The sequence below is a fragment of the Aedes albopictus genome, chromosome 2, assembly GCF_035046485.1.
Source record: "Aedes albopictus strain Foshan chromosome 2, AalbF5, whole genome shotgun sequence".
Taxonomy (NCBI): domain Eukaryota; kingdom Metazoa; phylum Arthropoda; class Insecta; order Diptera; family Culicidae; genus Aedes; species Aedes albopictus.
The window spans coordinates 91,224,678-91,247,777 of NC_085137.1; the positions used below are offsets into that span (position 1 = coordinate 91,224,678).

The 23,100-nt window shown below is 42.6% G+C and overlaps 1 long non-coding RNA gene across 1 annotated transcript in view; it reads left to right on the plus strand.

The window, feature by feature from the left end:
* The window catches only part of LOC134288969 (uncharacterized), a 557,101-nt gene extending 540,820 nt beyond the window's left edge, over positions 1 to 16,281 (plus strand). Inside the window, exon 3 of the long non-coding RNA XR_009998193.1 lies at positions 16,027 to 16,281. This is a non-coding gene — a long non-coding RNA (uncharacterized LOC134288969). The remainder of the gene's footprint in view (positions 1 to 16,026) is intronic.
* Positions 16,282 to 23,100: the final 6,819 nt, after the last annotated feature.

Consider the following 23,100-nt stretch of genomic DNA (forward strand, 5'->3'; position numbering starts at 1 on the left):
ATGTTGTTTGGTAGGTCAAGGGCTTACAGTTAATGGTCCACTTGTTTCGAAATTTTGCCACAAGGAAGCGCAAGTTACACATTTGCAAAATTATAGAAATGAATGTTTTTTTTTCGTAAAGCAATCAAAAAGCTGTAATTTAGTTTTCTTTGAACATATTTAAGTCAAGTCAAAGGTTTTTCGAAGAGCTATATATTAGTCATAAATGTGCAAAATTTCATTTCATTCGGTTCACTTAATCCAGAGATATAGCAGTTTAACGAAGAACACTCAAATATGAAACATTTTACTAGAGTCGCTCCAACTTCATGTAAAACTATCCAATCGAGCTCCAATTTGCACCATTTATAGCTAATTAGTTGTGCAACTAACAGATAAAATTTGAGAATATTCCCTACACATTATAGAAAGTTACAGGTTGCTGAATATATTCGAGATAATAAGTAAAAGATACATGCTTCTACTAATTTGCAAATAACGCCGTCTACTGACAGAATCCTGAACCAATCAGCTAATCAACTGAAACGCCTCAATAAACCAAACAACATTGCCGAAGAAACCAACTTTCTAAGTAATCAGAGTTCTGAGATATATGGAATATAATAATTAATTTATCGTCAGCGCTACCTAGTGGTGGAATTTTGAATCAAACGGCACCAGTAAAACCTTGGCTGGCCTAACAACTTTGCCAAGTATACCGAATATTTAAGTAATCATGGTGCTAAGATGTACGGTATGGAAATTTCGCCAGTGCTACGTCTAGCTGTCTGCGATATCTGTCATACCAGAGACAAACAGACGTAACACTGATGAAATGTTTATACCAAATATCTCATCATCCTGGTTACTTAGAGAGTTGGTGTCTTCGGCAATATTATTTGGCTGGTCAAGAACTAACAAATGGTGAGCCGTTTGATTCAAAATTCCACCACAAGGCAGCGCTAGTGACCAGACAAATATTATATTCCATATATCTCAGGACTCAGATCACTTAGAAAGTTGATGTCTTCGGCATTCTTGTTAGGTTGGTTACGGCCGCTCAGTTGATTAGCTGATTGGTTCAAGGTTCTGTCAGTAGGCGGCGCTAGTTACGAATTAATTGAAGCATGCAACTTTTATTTATTATTTCAAATATATTCTGCAAGCTGTAACTTTTTCAAAAATGCATCAAATATTCTCAAATTTTTCCTGCCAGTTGCACAACTAGTTAGCTACAAACGGAACAAATTTGGGCTCGATTGGATAACTTTACATAAAATTGGAGCAACTCTAATAAAGTAGTTCATATTTGAGTGTTCTTCGTTTAATTGCTATATCTCTGGATCAAGTGAACCGAATGAAATGCGACATTGCACAATTATGACTAATACATAGCTCTTTGAAAAACCTTTGACTTGACTTAGACACGTTCAAAGAAAACAAACTTACAGCTTGTTGATTACTTCACGAAAAAATATCAATCATTTGAATGATTTTGCAAATGTGTAACTAGGTCCGCCTAGTGGACCATTAACTGTAAGCCCTTGACTCACTTAACAACGTTGTCGAAGACACCAACTTTCTAAGTGTGAGAGTACTGAGATATATGAAATTAAGAATTAGCCGTTTATTGGTAGAATTTCTATAATTAAACGATCCATCACCATCCATCATGGCATCGCAAAAAAAATTGTTAGAAAGCAGATTTTTGAATCAGTTTAACCAGACGAACCACCCTAACATAACAATAATAGGGAACAGGGTCAACAATTGAAAATAAACTTTCTAAAACACAATATGTGTCAAAAACCTAAAGCTGAAGCTTAAACAGTTTTGTCTTCGCAAATACGGCTCTGGACCCATTGTGCAGTGTGGCGGCTGTATCACTTCCATCACCAAGCCACGTTTGTGTTGATGATGATGGCTTTCAGCCTCTTATCTATTCATGTGCAGTTATAGCCGTGCTGGTTAGAGCGCAGGATACTGTGTATTTCCATGATAGTGTTTCGGTTCGATTCCCGCGGCCGCCCGTATTTCTTTTTAAACATGTATTGGTATTTGATGCCGTCACTGCTGCCATAATCAGTCTAAAAATAGAACAAATAATGAGAAACCAGTGCGACAGAGCACACGCACACATGCGAAATTTTCCTTTTCCAGATTCTAGGAAGCCAATACAATTTTTGGTATACTGCCACCTACCAATTTTTGTATTTGCAAGGCCCTAATACAATATTTGTATATGTTTCATACCCATTTGTATTAGAATCTGCCAATCTCAGGTTGCGTGCAGTAGTTATCTATTCTTATTTCGTATCAAAAGGATTTTCTTGCAATTATGTCTGAATAACACTAATTCTACAAACAAACTGCAAAACTACGCATCCCATACGCGTGCATCACAAGTCAGTCCCAATTAGCTCAAACGTCCTAAATCGTCTGACATTTGACGCATCGCAGCCAGAATGCGTCGCGGAAATTTGAGGAAAAACCGCTAATAACAATAATTATAAGTGAGTTTTATTACATCCACCAACTGGTACCGCTGCTTTTGCCTAGCCAGCCTAGCCGACACGGAGCGGCAGCAGGAGGCTACAAATTGATGTCATTTAGCGCGGATCATTTAGTTTTTCGCGCGCTGCTATCGTTCTCTTGCGCCACACCACAACTCAACCTGTATGCATCAGCGCAGTAGTGCAACATGATGCATGATGCCTATTTATACCGTGTGTGTGCATTTCACCTCCCGGACGGGTGCGACGGCACAGCGGTGAATGATCATCATCAGATCTTGCATACCTTTCGCAGCTGAAGCTGCAAATATGCAAACAGATGAGTGACTGCTCGGCTCAAAGTGTGACAGGATCTCATGTGTTTTCACGTAAACCGTCAGAGCTGGCTGCCAAAAAGTGGAACGAATAAACGCAACGCTGACGTGAGGGGGGAATTGTGAATGGGACATAAAATTTAAACTGGGTGAAGGGCTCTGTTGGTGTTTAATGAGTTTTGTGCACAGAAGTTCTAAATTGGTTGTGTGGTTGAATTTAAATCAATTGGAATTATCCGATACATAAATGCGTGCTTCGAATTGAACTGATTAGATTACTTCTGCTGCGGTGGGGTTGGGTGGGATTTGGTGTCTCTGATCAGAATTTACGCTCCAGACAAATTTCAAAAAAATAAAATAAAAATAAAAATAAATGCACAAAAGTCTACGAGGGAGTAGGATGGATCTGAGATGGCACCGTTTTCAATTTGTAGGCAATCATGCTCAACATAAACATAAGCATAACTTAAAATTTTGAAAATTGTTATGATTACCCGCCCTATAAGAAAATAACTAGTTAAAAAAACAAAAAAAAGGCAATTCGAATGTAACACACACCACAGAGAACACGTTGAACTACTGAGGAATTTACTAGAGGAAAGCATTCATCCCCACTTTTCCCACACGTTAAGCAGCAGTGCAGTGGCGGGCCCAACCAGCATCTCTGGGGCTACAAACATCTATGGTTGGTATGATGGTAGAGGTACGTCTGGCTGTCGGTCCAACTCACGTCAGATAAATTTACTCCTTTGAGTGACAGCGCCAATCAGTGGCGCGTTAATGTTGCGATGCGATAATAATAGCAATAACAGTAATAATAATAATAATCGTGATGCACTTCTGTCGCGCATCACACGCGGGATGGATATATTTTTGCCAGTCACATTTTTCGAGTTGGATTAAGGGGGGCAGGGCAGCTGGCAGACCGGAGATGTGACGCGGATGAAGGGTTTTCGGAAAATGTCATGTAGCTGAGTGATAATGGTCATGATGAGCTGCACACTGCATCATCACCGGGGTTTGATCTTCACTTTGGCAGCATCAACCTGGGGGCTCATGTGTCACCGCGGTGACATGTGAGTGCTAGGTGACATATGGTTGCACGTGAAATGATATGTGGGATTAAATCGGGAGGTTATGGAGGCAATATACGAAATCTGTAATTTAATTGCTCAGGAAACTTTCAACGTTTCTACATGTTCTTGAGTTGATTGAGTCGATTATTTAGAGATAAAAAATAACAATATGCTTGAGAAAAATGTCTAGTTGGTTGTTTCGAATTACTAAACTGTAGTTTGTTGTTTTGAGCTACTAAAGAATCCTTGACCTCATTTAAATTAGCAACTAAAGCCCAGTTTGATGTTCAAAAGGAATCGCTCAAGAAATTTCTTGACCGATTCCTGGCAGAAACTTCCTATATTGACTGCCATTTGAAGTGTCATTTCTTCGTAACTGCGTACTGCGATCGAAGAAAAGCGGTTTCTTGGGCGATTCAGGCAAGGAATTTCCCATGCATCAAGATAGGCCGAAAAATTCCTTCAGAACTGCAAATAGCCCTTAAAAGGTTATCGTTTACAATAAAACAACAAATTACAAATTACAAATTACTATACCACGAACCGGCCGAGAACAAACTACACTAAATGTGTAGTGTGTTTTCGGCCACTGCCAAACCACGTCATATAAAATTGAATAAAGTATGATTTGTGTATTGAATAGAGTTGGGTCATGTTGCATATGAGTTAATTTAAATAACAGTGTACGCATGACAGCTAGGCCTGTGACTCTTCGACGAAAAAATAGAAAACAAAACAGGCATTTTTTTGAGAACCGTACTTCAGAGTGCAGTTGTCGGCGTCGGTGGTGTAGTGGTAAGCGTGGTTGCCTCTCGCCCCAGTCGGTCGGGGTTCAATTCCCGTCAACGCCGATGGGATTTTCTGAGACACAAAATCCGTGATCACGCCTTCCCTCGGATAGGAAGTAAAGCCGTAGGTCCCGCCCCATGTGTTGATGGGTTCGATATTGTAAGTATCGGGTTAGGAAATCGGGAGCGTCTTAGAGACTCCCCGACTCAACTGCCTCAGGGTCGGCACGCTCACCTACGTTTATCGCGGGACAGGGAATTCTCGCACTCGATTTAGGTAGCTACACAAGCACTTCGTTAAAACAAGGCCTGTATTTCTGGTTTCTGGACACTGTGCACACTTTATTGCTTCTTCTCCTTTTTCTCCTCTACACTCCACCCCACTTTCTTATATTCTATCTAACCTTTTTCCTAATGTTCGGGGCCCCTTTCCTCTGCAGCAACCTCCTTTCTTCTCACCGCCGGTCGCCGGCGTTCCTTCCTTCGGCGCACTTGGTACCGCAGGTTCTTCAGGCCACGCCTGGCCGCGTCTCTTGCCTCGGGGTGGCTTTGGGGTACAGCTGCAGCTGAATGGACCCGCCTACACGCCCTAGGCTGCCGATATTTGGACGGATCGGCCTTCGGCCAACAACGCTGGTGGAATCTACCCGGTTGAAGCACCAGGACGTGGTTGGGTGAAGGGGAAACCTTTGCAGGCTTCACACTAAAACTGCGGGGTCCTGGTGAAAAAGATGGACAAATGTCGATGTAAGGAAAAGGTCGACATCGGGTGGTTTAACTTCGTTACCTGATGTCCTTTTTCCGCACTTTTCACCTCTCTACAACTCTTCACAACTTCATACTCTGAGCGTTTCAACTAGGCTCACTCACTTCGTTTTGGGTTTAAAACTTTCCGTCTGGCTTGAACAACGTCTACCGGGTAAGTGAAAGACTATGGCTCTTTCACAAGGCTTCAAGGTTCATGACCTCGGCCCTCGGTCATGGGTTCGAGATGCACCCTTCGTAATGGCCCCATTACGCCACCCCTCATGGCCGCCATAACTGCATCGTCTTCGACCTCTGGTGGTGGGTTGTTGAAGCTCGGTGGGAGGTATGCTGCATTTAAGGTGAATTGCCTACTACTGTGCTAGCTGTTTATAAAGTGGGGGACTACTGGGGGGCTTACCTATATCTAACACGAAATCTACCTGCCATTAATTTTTCGTACATACAAAACACAAAATCTCTTCAACACTTCCAAATAACAAACCAAACACTTACAATATGTACGGTCCTCAGGTGTGGTGGCTGTCTCCCTGGGGCGTCGGAATTTAAGGCTTAGCTCCTAGACCCAGCCGACGTAAAACACAACTGGCGCGCCGAACGGTGCTTTCCATGGGTATGGCGGCCTAACTTCTAGAAGAATATTTTGTGTAAACATGTCTTTGCCACAAAAGTTCAGATTATTGGACGCAGTGGCTTAAATTCCCCAACAGGGGAAGAAAAAAAAAAACATGTCTTGACACCATTCACCTATAGTAATGGTGAAATCACATCGAGGAATGATTTTATGAGTTGGGCCATTTTACCCCATCTTGGCATTTTGGGCTTTGTTCCCCTACCTCTTACACACAACACGAGCGGTAAAACGAAGATCAATAAACTTAAATAAGGGTCAAATCAATGCCGTATGACACGATGACATTTGTCTAATTCTAGCTTTTCGCATAGATTCCAGTCAGTTGAGCCAATTCCGATTAATATTAATTATTAGTTTATTCTTGCTAGCCAAATTGAATTCAACGCACATAGGGAAGTGGAAACATCTGGGCAGGGGTCCTATTTTGGGCACTTTTCTGTTATAACTCAGCCAATTCTGAACCAATTGACACAATTTTTGGAACGCGATGAGATACGTATGGTATCTAGCCGTGTACGAAATTTCAAGTCAATTGGTTTGGAATTGACTGAGTTATAGCGAAGAGTGCCCAAAATACTGGCCGCTGCCCAAGTGGTTCGCTACCCTATGGCCAAACCAGTTCTTATTATGGAAGATGGCAGGAAAAACAAAAGCCGAACCGTCTCCCGAAGACGCTGTCGAAGTCAAGTGCATTCGTTTGACATTTTTGTTTCGTGAAGTAATATGATTGCTTGTGGCAGCCGAATATCGACGAAAAGGTGTCAATGACTGTGATCTCTAACAAGACTGGGCATTATTCATCGGTTCGGGTTCAGTTTGAAAGATCCTTCGCAGTGACGCACCACGAAAATGTGGGCCTCACGCGATACTGCCAAAATGGCTTTCTGGGGGGTTGTTCCGCAATATGCGAACGCGCCTCTATTACCAACGAGGTCCAGCGCGGCGCACCAAACATCTGTCTCACGCTGGTAACATTTTACTAACTGGGACTCGACGCAGACTGTAGAAACAATGCGAAAGTGGTAGGCATAGAGTGTAGTGCATATTATAGAAGAAGAACCAAAACAAACCAAAAGTATCTTGATTTGTGGTGATTAGCTTAATCTTTAATTTAAACTTAGTTACAGCCTCTAGTCGTTTCAAGTTTTCTATGAATGATTCGTTGAAATTCGTGGAGCGGATAACTAAGGTTATATAGGTTTCTATAGAATGAACTCGAAACAATGCGAACTGAATTCTAATCCAATGTTCTCTCATCTAATCATACGTAGTTAGTCGTACCGCCGAATCTCCGTTGGTGCTTTTGCATGAAAGATTAGTGAAGCTGTTCTGATTCATATCAAGGTAATTTCATTTAAAATAACTAAACAAAGATGGATTGTTCTTCAATCAACAAATTCCATATAGTACCAGATAATAGAGCCTGAACTTACCGTACAATACCGCTTACCGGACAGAACGGAGATACGAAGACACTAAACGTGAGTAACTAGTTCTTTAAATATTAAAACTATGTACAAACACTAATAAAACGAAAAGTGGGAAAATAGTAATAAGAAATATTGTATATTACAGGAAAAATTTAACCAACTTTGCCAATAAATAGTAAATAGTTACTCCGGCGAGTTTGTTTAAACTTTTGGAACACGGCCTACCGTATTGTTGCCGTTATCGGTAACAGGGGTTTTATGAGAATCCCTGAAGGAACACTGGTGAAGATCAGGGGTTTAAAGTTGAGACCGAGAGGAACGAGCCGGCATCACGGACAGCAAAAACAACACCCACCTACCACCCCACCCAGACAGCCACGTGTACATCACGGGGCTACGATCCGCTGCCCCAGACTACAGAAGCCAGTCTCCAACGATGGGCTAAACACTGACACGTGAGTAGAGTGTATCTGGTACCTCCTCCAGCGCACCCTCTCCAACTAGGCAAGTGTTGCTTTCTACCGCCATGGTGATAGTAACAGATCAAAATGGCAACTCGAAAATTGCTAAAGCACTTTTGGACTCTTGTTCAGAGTACTGATTTACCACTTCACGGTTCTGCCAAGGCCTAAAGCCACAGCCACCTTGCAGTCCGTAAAAATGTTTCAAGGATCACTTCTGGAGGACAATTGGTACTAGTCTAGTACTACTAGGCAGTTGAGCTATGATGAGCTGAATACTATCGTACAAGTTGCAGCCGTACTGAATTCTCGCCCGCTAACTCCTCTGAGAAACGACCCCGACGACTTGTCGGAGCTGACTCCCGGTCACTTTCTCATCGGAAGCCCTCAAATCGCTGTTCCGGAGCCCGATCAACAAGGATTACCGGGGAATCGTTTGGCTGTGCGGCAAAGGTCTCAAGATTTCGTTCAGAGGCTGTGCTGCCCATATTTGCATAGTTGACGTAAGCTCCACTGTAATTTTCAACACATTTCTGTCATTTTAACAATGAATAATGGAAAATATAAGATTTTTTTCACGTTGACATATAGCTAGTGACATCTTGTGCTCTATTTAATAAAATTTGTCAAAATTATGCACAAAAATTATGCAAAAATTATGCACAAAAATGAGCGACAACGGAGAGCTGTTTGCAGAGTTTTGTGGCAACAATGACATGTTGATAGGGGGATCGCTCTTTCCTCATGGAGTCACGGAAAATCAAATCTATTACATCTGCATCAGCCGAATATGGAGACGGAGTCTTCTTGATGTGCGGAACAGACGTTGTGCCGACATTGCGTCCGACTATCATCTTCTAATCGGCGAGATCCGACTGCTCATTGCTAGGATCCTTGGACAGGAGGAAAAAATCGGGCGCCGGTTCAACACACGCAGACTGAAAGACGCTGCGGTGAAAAGGTCCTTCGTCGAGTAGCTAGAGAACCGTGCTGCGAATATTTCAGAAGGTGGAAGCGTAGAAGATCAATTTAGCGCCATCAAGAACGCCTTTTTCGCCACCAGCGAGAATAGTTTGGGTGAGCTACGCACCCGAAGAAAGCAGAGGATCACAGATACCTGGAGGAAGATTAAGGAGCTAAGGAACGCCAAAGCTGTGACAGAGCGAGCGTACTAGTTTACGACACGGAGGTGGGTCGGAAGTGCTTTCACATAACCTCAGGAGTCCCGCAAGGTTCCATCCTGGGTCCGGTGTTATGGAATGTCATGTACGACGAGGTGTTGAGGTTAGAGTACCCAGTGGGAGTGGTGATTGTCGGATTTGCCGACGATATTACGCTCGAAGTCTACGGTGAAACGATCGAGGAGGTAAAGTTGACTACCAACCACTCGATTAAGGTTGTGGAGGCGTGGATGCGGTCCAGGAAACTGGAGCTGGCTCACCACAAGACAGAGGTGACGGTTGTTAACAACATGCAGTCGGCGCAGCAGACAGAGATCAGTGTAGGAGAGTGCACTATCCTGTCAAAGCGCTCTGTCAAGCACTTGGGCGTGATGATCGACGATAAGCTTACCTTCGGTAGTCACGTCGATTATGCCTGTAAAAGAGCCTCCACAGCTGTTGCGGCACTGTCCCGGATGATGTCCAATAGCTCAGCGGTGTACGCCAGTAAGCGCAAGCTTCTGGCCAGTGTTGCTACGTCCATACTTAGGTATGGCGGCCCGGCGTGGGGTACCGCGCTAAGTACTGAATGCTACCGACGGATGCTGGAAAGTACTTACAGGCTTATGTGTCTGAGGGTTGCAAGCGCGTACCGTACCGTGTCACACGACGCTCTCTGTGTCATTACTGGTATGGTGCCCATCAGCATTCTTATCAGTGAGGACATGGAGTGCTTCGAAATGCGCGGCACAAGAGGCATACGCAAGACTGTCAGGATGGCCTCTATGGTCAAATGGCAGCGCGCGTGGGACAGTTCCACCAAAGGAAGGTGGACCCATAGGTTGATACCGAGGGTAGATAGTTGGATTAATAGGCGCCATGGGGAAGTTACATTCCACCTGACACAGGTCCTTACAGGTCATGGTTGCTTCCGACAGTATCTACACCGTTTCGGGCATGCGGATTCTCCCGAATGCCCAGTGTGCAATGGTTTAGAGGAAATGGCGGAACACGTTTTGTTCGTGTGCCCGCGTTTTCGCACAATGCGTGACCGCATGCTTGCCACATGCGGGGAGGACACAACTCCGGACAACTTGGTCCAGAGAATGTGTAGGGATGAGATTAGCTGGAATGCCGTCTCAACGGCTATCACCCATATCGTCTGGGAGCTACAGAGGAGGTGGCGCGTGGACTCGGAGAATGGCTAGTCCAGATGCAGTACAAGAGGTGGTCCAGGGGTTCGAAGTCGGCTTCGTAGGTCATACCGGTGCCCTGCGGTCGAGATCGACCCTTACAGCGATTAAGTGGCCGCGGAGAGGAAGTCCCGGTAGCGGTGCTGTCGTGGCGTCGGTCTACTGGGTTGGATCCGAGCCCGCGGTTGGAAAGGGGTCCCCGGCAAGGGTCGGGGTAGGTGAGATCCTGCTGTCTGCAACCTACGGGTGCATCTGATAGGGCCTGAAGGGTAGTGATACCCTTCCTTACGGGCAGGTCGGATCGGGTTGCACGTGGGCATCAGTTCTTGATGTCCGCGCAGCAGTAGGGCGCGGGCGGGGTTGACCCTGCCCGCCTTCCGAGGACAAAGGGAGTGGCGAGGACCACTCGGGAAACTGGCTAAGCGCCAGCATGCTATCGTGATGGATTCTCCAGAGCGAGTCATCGATGTTCGTTGCTGCTAGGCTACGGCAGCTAACCTTGAGGGTGCGATATGCACTAGCCCCTCTCTGAAGCAATACCTTCTTGGTGGTTCCGGAGAGACGTAGGGTTTGGCGACCATAGGAATGTGTTTCAGTGGGTCGAGGAGAGAGTAGTCCTGGCTTCTACCGGCACTGTAGAAGACGGCCTTAACCCCACACTACCCTAACCTTCCTGTTAGGGTGTCTGATGAGCAGAATTTTCCCCCTATGGTTTAGAAGGAAAAAAAAAAAGAGCGAGCGAAAACACGAGGAGCCAAAGCCGTAGCCTGTCAGCACTATTCGGCTCTCGAGAAGGAAGTGAATCGCTCATGTAGACGGGACAAAAGAGCGTGTGCGCGTGGGCGGACTCCCTAGCCGACGAAGGCGAGAAAGCCGCAAACACCGGCGTCATCCGTCTCCTCTACGATGTTTCATGTCGCCTTAGTGGGACCAAGATAAATGCTGCTGTGTGAACCATATTGTCACGCTCCGTATCATCCTGGAGTAAATCAATGTATTCCAAGAGTCTCTCTACCTGGTGTTCATTGATTACGAAAAAGCTTTCGACCGTCTCAATCACGGAAACATGTTGGAAGCCCTCAGGCGCAAGGGTGTCCCTGAGAAAATCATCGGCCTCATTGAAGCACAGTACAGAGTATTTTCGTGCAGAGTACGGCACGACGATGTTTTGTCCGATCCCATCCGGGTCGTTACTGGAGTAAGGCAAGGATGTATACTATCACCGCTACTATTCCTTTGGGCTGATGACGTTGCTCTCCTAGCTCAACGGCGCTCTGATATGCAGAGCAAGCTCGATGATCTTTCCAATCGCTCCTCAGTGGCAGGTCTTACCATCAATAAGACCAAATCGTTGGATGTAAACACGGTCAACCCTTCCAGCTTTACGGTAGCTGGGCAATCAGTGGAGAATGTTGAAAGCTTCCAATATCTTGGTAGCCAAATGGCGGCCGATGGCGGCACCAAGATCGACATATGTAGGTGCACGGATCAAGAAAGCGAGGGCTGCTTTTGCGATTTTAAGAAATGTATGGAAAAACAACCAGATAAGTCGACGCAATTTTCAACTCGAACGTGAAATCTGTGCTGCTATACGCCTGGTGTGTATCAGAGAACACTCAACGGCTGCAGGTCTTCATCAATAGATGCCTGCGGTATATAATTCGTGCATGGTGGCCTCACAATTGGATCTCCAACGTGGAGCTCTATCGTCGATGTCATCAAAAGCCGATAGCGACAGAAATTCGGGAGCGAAAGTGGAGGTGGGTCGGCCACACTCTGCGCAGGGGCGGAAACGAAATCAGCAAACAAGCGTTAGACTGGAACCCAGCAGGACATCGCAGTAGAGGCAGACACAGAGGCTTATGGCGGCGCAGCCGGCAAAGAATGGACCAGGAGCTGCTACACCCTCCGCGAACCTAGCATCCGGAAAGTGGAGAAAGCTGAAACGATACGCTGGACGAGGCATGTTGTGTGAGTGCCGAACCACAACCCGGCAAAGCTGGTGTTTGCAAACGATCGGGATGGTACAAGAAGACCTGGAGGGCAGCGTGCATGCTGGGCGGAGCAAATGTAGAACGATCTGGCAAAAGTGGGAAACGGCCGAGGGTGGAGGACTGCAGCCACGAATCGAGTGTTGTGGCGAAGAATTGTTATGATTATATTGTCATGCTTCTTCTTTATGGCTCGACGTCTCCACTAGGACTTCGCCTGCCTTGCTTCAACTTAGTGTTCTTTGAGCACTTCCACAGTTAATTGAAAAGCTTTCTTTACCTACCATTGCATGGATTTGTGTATTGTGAGGCAAGTACAATGATACACTATGCCCAGGGAATCGAGAAAGTTTTCCCGACTGAAACGGGAATCGAACCCGCCGTTTCCGGATCGGCGATCCATAGCCTTAACCACTTAGGCTAACTGGAGACCCTGCTAATGCTAAATAAATGAAATAATTCTAAAAAAAATATCTAACAAGTTCCGTAAGTATGAACTCCATTGAAATTCATACATTCTCTTCCACAGTCGCGTTGTTCGACGAGGAGTAGGGTATGTGTGCCATCAGTAATCTCATGCTCCCATCTTCATCCTATTCGAAAACAAGCGATTACGGCACCGATTGACTCCGTTCTTTTTGTTTTCATGGGTGCTCACTTCTAACAAAAAATACAAAAATAAGAAACAAAACAAACAGTGCTTCAATCCTTTGTTTTTCTTGAGATGAAAATGGGAGCCACATGCTTAATAAGGGAACCAATACCCTATGTCATCCTTCCACGCGTCAAATTCATCCATTTGTTGCTAAATACACAAGCAGTGAAGAATGTGACACAGTTGCTCTGCTGATTAATGGCAACAGATTGTCACTCTCAGCACAATAAAACCGCACAAATTCCATGTGCGAGGATGAATTTAGCAGCTCGCGCGCGACGGCACGCTTGTTCTGTCGGTGCACAGTGGAGCTGCACTGGAAAAAATAGCCTTGCTTGCTTGCTTCCATGCTGGCTTTTGGTGAATGGTTGCTTTGATAGTAGCTCTTCTCTAAAATAAAAAAAAGGAATCTAGTAGGGTATTCTGGAAGATAATGGTGAAAGGTTATATTCCCTCGACGTCCTTGAGCCTAAAGTATCTTCGTGGCTGCCACACGATATAGGAATGCAAAATGGTCATTAGAAAAGGAAGCTCTCAATTAATAACTGTGGAAGTGCTAAATACATACTAAGCTGAGAAACAGACTTTGCCCTAGTGAAGACGTTACGCCAAGAAGAGTGGTCATTTTCTAACATCCCAAGCAACCCACATGCCACAAAAGAAACACGGCGTGCAGGTTTTGGTTGCACAGAAATAACTGTGACGTACTTCTATCAAGTCAGTACTTATTTGTCAAAAGAAAGTAACCGACTTCTGCGCAACCAAAACCTGCACTGCCGCGACTCTTCTGTGACATGTTTGCTGCTTGGGAAATTAAACGTTCGAATCCGGAATTTTGTCCCTCTGTGCACCGGGGTCGTTCCACACTCCATGAATGTGACATCCGGCCATTTCTTGGCGCAGAGGGGAGGGGGTGATTGCCCGGGGAAAATTGCTCATCAAAATTCAAAATTTACGCTGTTGTTGCTGATCAATATTCGGGAAATGTGTTTCTACTCATTCGCATACCACATGGCGACGCGGACGGAGTAAAGAGTCCGCCAAGCAAGGAACCGAACGGCATGCTCTCGAAAGTTGTTGTTCAACGCGACAACGGCGATGAATCGTAGCGATTTGCTTGTAGGTTGTAGGTTGATGCTGATGCCGATGCAATGATGCGCCGTTGACAGGTCTCATGAATGACTGTGGTGACGATGATGATGTGAATGTGTCTGAGCACAAATGTGAGTCATTTATATTTTCATTTCGCGGGGAAAATTCCTACCGGGTTTCACCCCCGCCGCCACTCGGTGGCATCCTCCGGGAAATTGCTGTGGCTTACATGAACGCAACGGATGGTACCATTAGAATTTAATGATGTGCAGACAAGCAATGTGATGGACAATCAGAGCTTGTAGAGATTATTTTCTAAAACCAATAAACCTATTTTATTACACAATTTTATGAATGATGATTAACTTCAAAACAAATACGATGTAATTTGATGTAAAAGTTCATAACACAAATCTTCATTTAAGTATATTTTTCTTGTAATTCCTTTTTTTTTCAATTTTGGGAAAAAATCCATGTTACTGTGAATTAATGCATACATCCATTCTCTAGTCAGGTGAAATCTTTCCATTAAATTTGAATTGATCTGATCACTTTTAAGTCACTCCCATCAACTTAAGAAAAGTGGCACATTTTCGAATCACCTTCTAGTTGACGCTCTGCCTTTATGACGATGGGTATAGCAAATTTATTTTTTGTAATTACGTTGCGAAAGTGATTGCTTTTCCATCGGCTAAAAGGTAACGAAATGGCCTACTTTTCCATACTTGAACAAGTGTGCCGAAAAGTACTACTTTTCAGCACTGTTAAGTGTGCCGAAAAGTAGTACTTTTCGGCACTGTTGCTTGAATGGCCAATTTGACGTCAATTTTACACTGTTTTTCACTGATAATGAATCAAAACCGCCGAAAGTTAATTCCTTCCATGTCCAGGAACTTCCCGCAGGTTATTTGCGGTGTTGTAGATGCTCTGCTCTTTGAAGAAAAAGTGCCAAGTTGAACTGGATGGAAGCTTGCAAATTTGTGACAGTCATATCGACGGCCTACTATATTGCCTACTTGATCGGAAACGTTGGCTAATACACGTGGTCGCCAGCTTGTGTGTTTTCTCGGTTTGCGTTTGTATAGGAAGTGAGGACTGTACTCGTTGGCTGTTTTTTCGTAATTACAAAAAACGTTGTATGCAACTCGTTGCAAAACTTGATTTTTTTCAGCACTCGTCATATTTATCCAACTCGGCAAGCCTCGTTGGATAAATGTATGACTTGTGCTGAAAAAATCATCATTTTGCAACTTGTTGCATAAATAACTATTTTAATTATCCCTAATGCGAACATTGCCACCCGGGCAGCCAGCGTTGATGGACTCTGATCATAAAACCGAACAGCCGCCTTCGAGCTCGGGGAGGTTAATGTTGAGTGGTATCAACCCCCCACCACTCAGGTCGTCACCTAAGGAGATATCGCGCGCATTATCGAAGTCGTAATCTTCCACGGCACGTGTAATTTAATTATCGCTTCAAGATGCTCAACGACTACTGGTGGCCTAAATTTGTTGTTGCTCTTATCGTCAGGAAGCGATCAGGATTCGCACTAAAAAGTTAACTACAGACAGTGTCAGCGTCAAAACTTATTTCGGTGATGGAATCTTCTCCTGCACTGACTGGGGATGGAAGGAGGCTTTCTAATTTGACGATTTGATGGCGAATGAACGAATATTGCTTGCTTAGTGCTTCGTCAAGCAGATAAATACGAATTTTCCATTAAATATCGCACCTATAATGACCTGGAGTCATCGGTTAGCACGTCTGACTAAATAGACTGGCGGCATAGGGCCGGGCAAATTGTCGAAGGAAAATTAATTTTCCTTAATGGTGTCAAATTTGCCGGCGACTGATTGTCGCTGACCAGATAAAGCAAAACCATTCCAGCGTAATTGGTCATTCATTGTTCGTCAACATCGCAAAAATGACAGCTCACTAATCGTTTGATTTTTCTCTCCGATTTCTTTCGTTGCAGGTGTGTTTATTGGAGGTGCTTCAAGTGGATGAAATTGAAGATGATCGTGTGAAGAGTGAAGTGAAGTGATTGTGTCTCTTTATTGAGTCGTGAAACAATTGTTATTTAGTGAAATTGCTGTGCAAAATTTATTTAGCATCATCATGCGATCCAAGCAACAACCGAGGCCATCATATCGTTGGATCAAAAATGAAAACGGTAAGAAAGCATTTTCAATATGAACCCTTTTAAACCCATTTTCACAGAACAAATATCCGCCCTGCGTCCTATATGCGTCGTACATGATGAAAACGTGTAGGTGTGTATGGTGCAAATAGGGGAAATTACCTATTCTCGGCCGTTTTGTTCTCTTCGTCTTTGGGGGTTTTTGGAAACCCATTGAACTCAGAGTTGGTATCAAATCCTTCCCAAATAAGTTGTATGATATGGCCAAGTTTCAGGCAATTTGGCTGACAAAACCCCCCATGACGAAGAGAACAAACCTGCCGATAATACCCATTGTCACCCTATTATCGCTAAGATAACATATTGTCTAGAATTATGAGTCGAATATCAAACCATGGTTATTTTTTCAGTATTTCTACCAACATTTTTCCAAAGCTTCCTTCCAGATTTTTTAATCGATCGATCCCCGAGCAGAGGGGAATATCAAACTAATAACTCAAATCACATAATTTGTTTTTATATCTTGTTTTGTTATTATTAACTTATCAAGGCATTAGTTTTCCATAACATGTTTTGTTTGACAAACTTATTTTGTTATGATCAAGCTTTTGATATACACCCATTGATAGGGCAGGATCGTGCTTCCGGCAGATTTCGGGGTCACAGAACGGACTGGGTGGACACTATCACACTGGAAAACACTCGGTATCATGGGATTCACCAAAAAACTTGACTTCTGCACTTATAAAAACTTGAAACTGCGACGGTTTGGATTTGACTAACTTTACTTTATTCAAATACATCGCTTATCTACCCTACGTTGTGTGAATTATTTCATGTAACGGAAAAGATACTTGCTATAAATGTTCTATAGCAAAATGCTGGCAGTGGGCTGCAGAATACCTACGTTGTGGACAACGATAAACTTGAGAACTGTCACTCATAAAATTATATTTTAATCATATGTTTTGTTATGGAACAAATTTAGTTATTATTATACTATTGAGAGTGTACAAATATTTTGTAATCAATAGCACAACAATAACTAGTTTTGAAATTGAAACTACCGTCACCGACTTGCAACAGCGGTGTAACTTGCAACACAATAACATACACAAAATGTGAAGTATTTTCTAATAATATTGAAAACTAGTATGCCCTACTATTTCGTTTATGGAGATAATGTGTATCAAATATCGATTTTGTGGAAAAACTAGTTTCATTTCTTTGTTTATTGCTTGGCTACACTGTTAAAACGGTTTGCTCATTTTATTGTGCTTCACCATTCTCCTATGGTAAGTGCGATAAGTCCGATGACCTTGCTTGCAGCTAGGGTACCTAATAGTAAGCTTAGCTAAACGATAAAAGTTTGATAAACTTATCGGCTAAGTAATGTTAAAAAACATTATTATATTCTACAACCATAATGGGGGAACTTGTAACAGTAGAAATTGACAAAACCTTCAATTATTTATCTTCATTTTACGATATTTTTGACAGGAATAACCGAAATGAATCATTTATTGATTACGTAATGCATTCATTTTCAAATGACAAATCATTTTTTACATTTCTTTGCACGTGACCATCCAGTATTGTTAGAAAATATCATATTTTAAAGTTTTAGTCATGTTATGTATGGGAAAATATGCTGAAAGGTGGTAGGGGAACATTGACAAAGTTCTTTCCGATACAAAGATACTGTAACGATCAGGAGTTGAACCCAGACACTCTCATCCAATTCCTGCTATATACAGAAGCATTGATAAGAGCAAACAAGAGTGAGAAAATAGGTATTCAACTAGTTTTTCGAGAACTCTTTTAAGTCTAGGGCATTGCGTATCTAGTGATCTCTAGTGATCACTCAGTAATTAGTTTATCCACTTCCCGGGCAGAGCTCAAGTACTGACGATCAAAATGTGATATTGGTTTGTTTGAGATAAGAGGTAATGGTACTGAAAATAATAACAAAATTTTGTTCTTGAACCATCTAGCCAATAGCAAAATATGATATTTGAAGATCAATCTAATAGCTCACTGCTTTTGGTTAGATTTTACCAAGAGCTAAATGTGCTATGATGATGATGTTCCAGGAGTACAATTGAGATATTATTTTCAGTACTTTTCCCTCTTATCTCAAACAAACAAATACCTATCACTTTTTGTTCGCCATATCAAAATATGCTATTATTGAGCTTTTTCCCTCTGCTCGAGTTAGGCTCACCCATCCATGCATGTACTATGAACCCTTAGAATCTCCCCTGAAATTACTCAAAACGCTTTGAAACTTCTTTGAAACTTTAAACACCCCCGACCCACACCTGAAAAATTACCCACAAAAGGCTAAAATTACATAAGGCTGAATGAGGACGATGTTAACACAGAAAAAATATGTAATTAAAATTCAGCGAGAAGTCATACACATAAAGGGAATGCTAGAGTTGTAAGTAAGTTGTGAGTAATGTAAAATTACATTACCATCGTGTAAATTTCCGCCAACCATCGCGTAAACCATCATGGACTGCAACCGGTTACGCGACTATTGGCGGAAATTTACACGAACGTAAGGTAATTTTACATGATATCTCATGTAAATAAGCACTAACTCTAGCATTCCCTTTATGTGCATGATTTCTCGCTGAATTTTAATTACATATTTTTTCTGTGAATATAAGGATGAAACTCAAAAGGCTGAAAACGAAGTTCTACAACTGTGCTTAGTGAAAAGGGTAATGGTGCATTGATATTTTCGGCATTTTCGATATTCAGTCTCATCTATTCACGTAGTCAGCAAATTATTGCATGAGGCTTAATATGAAAAAGAAATATCAATGCTCAATACCCTCTTCACTAAGCACAGTTGTAAAACTTATTTCGAGCATTTTTGTATTTTCAGCCTTTTGAGTTTCATCCTCCTTGCTCCACCGCCCTGGAACACATCGAAATTCACTGGCACCCCTTGAAACGCTTTGAAACTCTGCCGCAACACATCTTGAGACCCCAGTGAACTCCTGTCCTTCTGGCATTTTCTTTCGAGATATCTAAGAGATTTTTTTCGAATTGATTATTGAATTCCAGAAATTTCTCTATAGAGGGGTCTCCAGTTAGCCTAGTGGTTAAGGCTATGGATCGCCAATCCGGAGACGGCGGGTTCGATTCCCGTTCCGGTCGGGAAAATTTTGTCGACTCCCTGGGCATAGTGTATCATTGTACTTGCCTCACAATATACAAATTCATGCAATGTCAGGCAAAGAAAGCCTTTCAATTAATAACTGTGGAAGTGCTCAAAGAACACTAAGTTGAAGCGAGGCAGGCCAAGTCCCAGTGGGGACGTAGAGCCATAAAGAAGAAGAAGAAGAAGAAATTTCTCTATAGAGGAATGCTTGGCACTCATTTCGTGTTTTTTTTTCAGATTGGTATTCCTCATTTATCTCGGCATTTTTTCCAATAATTTTCCAAAGGATTCCTCTCAGGAATTTGCCTTAAATTTCTCCAGGGATTTGTCCCAGAGATCTTACTCAGATTTTTCCAGGGATTTCCCCGGAATATTTTCTTCTTGAACGTTCATTCATTTCTAAGTTTTTTAATTTTTTTAATCTGGTAATTTTTAATATATTAAATGGTTGTTTTAAGTACATCGCATGTGTACAAGGGACCATAAAGCTGATGCAGTAAGCGCATGGGTATTCAGCATGATCATTTTTAAGGTGACGGGTTCGATTTCCGGTCAATCATTGGACATAGAGTATCTTTGTGTCTGCCACACGATAAACACATGCTAATTGACAAAGAAAGCTATCAGTTGATAACTGAGAATAAGCTGAGAAGCAGGCTTTGTCCCAATTGGGAAGTTACGCCAAGAAGAAGATGTGCACAGTGTATCGCAATTAAAATCCACGGCAAACCCATTTACAATGTAGCATCCATTCCTTCACACCAAGACATTAAATCATCACCGCGCACCAATGCAATGCAGAAAGAAAGTCTACCCCAGCATGAAATGAGCAACGACCTGTCTCGCAGGGGGTGCATTTGACCAAGCAAAAAAAAATACTAAAAAGAGGAAAAACAATCCCCAGCTCATTGGTCGGACGGACGGGAGCATATACCGGGCTCGGCGGCACACGATAATTGGCTGCCTGTACGCCTTAAATCATCACAGATAAGACAGTGATTCATGGCCCAAGGACACCCCAATGCGTTTCCATGGGAGATGCGCGCCCGGTGCAGAACGATGGATGTACCTTGTGGGTGCATTACTGCAGGTGAGATGTGCCTCACCGAACCTCAACGTAACCGAAAAGATTCAAAATTGAGAAAATAAAATCAAAATTCTGTGAAAACAGCTTCAGTTCATGTGAAACAAATGTTCTGTACTATATGGAAAGGCCATTGATCCACCCTAATAAATCAGCAAGTTTTCCAAATGATATACTGCAGATTTTACAACTGAAAACGATTACCTACACTTTGACAGTCGTTCGACATTTATCGTCAAAGACGAATGTCTTCCTTTTTTCCTTTCCGTCTATCTTTCCACATCACCAACATTTCTATCACTACTGTGGGTCGGTCATTTTTATCCTTTCAAATTTCTTTCTCACATGGGGTAGATGTGGGCTCATTCACACAGGCCCCGGTCCCCATCGGATAGTAGATATTTTTCGTATAAATCACTATTATTGGCATTCCCAAGTAACACACATGTTATATAAAAGTTACGACAGCGCAAGATTTGGTTGTATATAAGTTTATTTTACGTTATTTCAACACAACGTTAGAATTACGTAAAATAAACTTCTATACAACCAAAACTTGCGCTGTCGTAACTCTATTATAACATGTGTGTTGCTTGGGTTATTTTCCTTCACGTGTGCCATGAGATACGCTTTCATTCAAACTGTGCGCCACTGTCTGCTATATTTCATGCCATTCGGTGATGGGTGTCTTTTGAACGGGTTTGTCGGTTTGTCGAAGAGCCCGTGATTCGTCCTTCGAGGTCATATAACGTTACCGTTCATGTCATCCACAAAGCACACAAATTGACCGGATTTTGTAAAAAATCGTACCCCGGCTGTCCTACTCGTCACACCTTTCAGTGGAATGTTGAAGAGTAGGCATGAGAGTCCGTCATCTTTTCGCAGTCTCTGGTGAGATCCGAATAAAGGTATACAGCCATTCCATAGAAAAACGATATATTGCAACTCCTATTGTCGTGAAACTTGGTGGGTTCGTAGCCGAGCAGAAGGGCATACCTTACAAATACCGTGCAAAGAGCAACCTGTGCTCTAATGTCTCAAGTTGGTATTGCTTTATTATTCTACGCAATATTATGAGTACACCACTATAACAAATGAGCAAAGTTAGGTATTGATGTGGTATTGTTGATTTAGCTGTGAAATTTCTGAAATAACTGAACAACAATATTTGTTATTACATCATGGAGTTATCGAAACATGTTCAATTTAATAGCAAGACATGTTATTACTTTGTTATTTCATACTTTCTGGATAACAAAAAGAGCTCTTGAAATTTATGGTATGCATTCATTATTGAAATGACTTGTTATTTTTCAGGTGTTATTTATACAAAATTATGGTACTCATTTTTGTTATTTTGCCTCTTATGTCCACTTAATGGAGGACATATCGAGGTATAATGTTATTCAGGATAAATACCTCGATATGTTATTTTGCTGCTATTCTTTTCTGCTCGGGTAGTTCTTCGAGTATAATTAGACCCGTATTTTTTTTTTTTAATTTCGTCATTAGGATGATCAATTTCCAGAAAGTGTGGTCCTAAAAATCAAGGGTTTTAAAATTTTTCCTTTGAAGAAGACTCGAATCAGAGTCGAAACGTCGGGACAAATCTAAAACAGTTGTTTTGATTCCCCAAGACTGCAACGCCGATAAAGTAGCTAGATCACACATATCAGTCGAACTCTCTTAAGTACCGTTGAAAACTGAAAATTTTCAAAAAATCATAGCTTTCGAAGCAGTTGACGGATTTTTAATTTCTTTTTTTGCCTTTCTCGTACACTAAGTGTACTGGAAAGGCTATATATTCACTGCAAAAATGACTTTTTGATTGAAGGCCCGGAGGGTTGAGTCACATATACCAATCGACTCAGCTCGACGAATTGAGGTGATGTCTGTGTGTATGTATGTGTGTGTGTATGTGTGTGTGTATGTGTGTGTGTGTTTGTGTGTGTGTATGTAAAACTCACATCACTTTTTGGCAGTAAAGCTCAACCGATTTTAATGACCGACGGTTCATTCGACGCGGAATCTGGTCCCATTGTTTCCTATTGAAAATGGTTAGGATCGGTCCAGCTGTTCCGGAGTTATGACCATTTAGGTGTTCCGAACCGGTACCCCAGGAAGGGGTCAGATATGAAAATGCAACAAACCCATGCATGCGACACATCAAACCGCAGCATTTTTGATAACTTGATAAACAGTAAGCAGAAAAATAGTCTCAGACTATATCTGAACCGGCAGTGTTCCGGAACCGGTTCCGGGTGTCCTGTCGGAAGTGGCCAAATATAGAAGTGAACCAAACCCATGCATGCGACACATCAAACCACGGCATTTTCGATGACCTGATGCATAATGAACAGGAAAATCATCTCAGACCATATCTGAACCGGTAGTGTTCCGGAACTGGTTCTAGGCGTCCCGCTGGAAGTGGCCAAATATACAATTGAACCAAACCCATGCATGCGGCACATCAAACCACGGCATTTTCGTTGACCTGATGGATAATCAGCAGGAAAATCATCTCAGACCATATCTGAACCGGTAGTGTTCCGGAACCGGTTCTAGTCGTCCCGCTGGAAGTGGCCAAATATACAAGTGAACCAAACTCATGCATGCGACACATCAAACCGCAGCATTTTAGATAACCTGA